Source organism: Ochotona princeps, chromosome 2 (assembly GCF_030435755.1).
Source record: "Ochotona princeps isolate mOchPri1 chromosome 2, mOchPri1.hap1, whole genome shotgun sequence".
Classification (NCBI taxonomy): Eukaryota; Metazoa; Chordata; class Mammalia; order Lagomorpha; family Ochotonidae; genus Ochotona; species Ochotona princeps.
The window spans coordinates 77648212-77650697 of NC_080833.1; positions in this window are offsets into that span (position 1 = coordinate 77648212).

Here is a 2486-nt window from a genome sequence, read left to right on the forward strand (position 1 = left end):
TTTTTCTGTCAAAAGTGACTTAATAACAAGACTAGAGAGGTATTTTTTTTTCTGAGGTTGATGAATGCTGTTTCGTCAGCAAGCTGGATGGTGGGTTAAAAATGATCTGGGGCCTGGCATGATGGGTCAGTAGCTGAATCCTCACGTTGCACATGCGAAGATTCTATTTGGGTGCCAGTTTTTGTTCCAGCTGTTCAACATCCCGTTCTTCTGCCTGCTTGTGTCCTGGGAAAGCAGTGGATGACCCAGAGTCTTGGGATCCTGCACCAGTTTGAGAGACCCTGAAGGAAGCTTCGGATCAGCTCAGCTCCAGTCGCTTGAGAGTGAACCAGGGGACAGAAGATCTTTCTCTCTCCTCTCTGTAAATCTGTCTTTCCAATAAAAATAAATAAATATTAAGAAAAACATAATGATCTGGCTCAAGTAATACATGAAAGATTCTTGTATAGAAGAAAAGTATTCATTCGTTGAATTGTAGAATAATTGTTGCAAATAGTGAAACAGTAAAGCCATCTCAGTGATTAAGATGAAGCCTTTTTTACTTCATTTTTACTCATAAGCAACTTAACATTCTCAGAAAAGTTACCAAAATTGCAAGGGAAGCAGACTCTTAAGTTTAAAATTCAGAAATTTAAATTTTTGATTAGGAAAGAATTTGATTATCAAGGAGCTGGAAAAATGAGCTAATGTACTAAAAAATACCTGTTACAAATAAGTTCTTAATTTCCGTCCTAGAGCATAACGCTGCCTCAGTTTTGGGCAAACATCCTAGTGTGCTGGGTCAGAATTAGCAAGGAGCTTCACCATACATATTCATGTGGAATTAAACCTCAGCACCATTTTATAATGGCAGATACCCTAAAAAATTTTATCAGGCAAAATCAATCTTTGCTGGAGAAAGATTAAGAAGGTCTCTTTTGATGCCATTTTTCTAGTAGATTTCTGACTTCTTAAAATTCTAATTGTGCAGACTTGACATAAACTGGTGTTTTCATTTAATAAGCCTTGGGCATGAAAATGTGACAAGCTACAAATACTGGTTCTGGAGAGAAGCATTAACCAGCTCTAGCATTTTTAATGAAACTTTTCCTTATAAGGAAATGATTATGGTTGCCTTAATGACCTAAATAAAAATATGACTCAAGAAGGGTTACTCCAAAGAATTAAACTTAGTTTACTAAGAAGTCTGAACATAAGTCATTAGTGATGTTACTATCTGTGACATTAGCATTTTGGGAACAAAATGCGGTTACAAGTGTCAGAATATTGCATAAGATCTTGGAAGATAGGAAACTCGCAGGCATGGGTCTTAGTAATTTCTATTCTGTTGTTTATATAATTCCAGCCCTACATGTCACCAAGGAGTTATTTATTTTAAACTGGCCAAATTAGGCGGGGTAATGCTGTCTGCAGATGTTTTGTTTCTGCCTCCATTTGCGCATGTTATCTGTGATCTTGAAAGCGCACAATCAAAAACCAGACAAAAATGTCAATCCTGTTACTTTATTTTTCCCCTCTATCCTTAAAACTGATGCTACTCTTTTCTCATTTTGTCTAATTATGTGTCTGAATCTTCTTTCTTGAAAGCTGGATGTTGTCCACCAGTGTAATTAGAAACTATTCTGTGGTAAGTGCCAACAAGGTTTTCAACAAAATAACCACCGTGGTCAGTGCTAAGGCAAATTTTTGGTCAATAATGACATTTTGGATATCTGAAGAAAAAAAGCAAGGCCTTAGGAAAGCAATTGCAGATTGAGTGAGAAAATTGTAAAAGTTCAAAAAACTAATTATGACAAGCCCAAGACCTTAGCTGAGGTTTTTTTTCTCTAGATGAAAAAAGGGTAAACACTATATGGGAAGGAATTTGAAAGGATGAGCAAAGTAAAATTTTACTGGGAAGTTTTTCTAAGGAAAGATAACTAGAAAACATGTAAATGGTTTAGAATTTCAACTTAAGCATGCGACAAGTGTAAAAATATTCTAGGTTCTAACCATTAAACAAGTTTCATGTTGGACTCTACTAAAGCAGTTCTTCCAGTAAAGTGACAGGTTTAGCAGTAGACAATTTCTACCCTATGAAGAAAACTAGTGAATAAGAGGCATTTACAGATCTCTAATTTAGACCTAGAAAATGTGACTATCACTCTGACAGATCTAGAAGATAGATCAAGGATAGGACTTCTGACCTCCTAGAATCAGAAGGTAATAACACTGCCAGCACAAAGCAGAAAATCAAAGAATTCACTGGATGCCTATTTTCTAATTTTCAGACGTTTTTCTTTTTTCATATGTGTTCATCAACATTTCATGGATGGTATGTTTTCATCTGTGAATTTAAACGCGTTTGCCCTTTGTTCAGATTCCTTCTGTAATTTCTGAATTCTGTAGCATGTGATCTACAGATGCTTCCAACTAGTACAAGACCAAGAAAATAAACACATGTGTGGCTCTGTAACCCCTCATTGTTAGTTTAGCTCTGTCCTTAG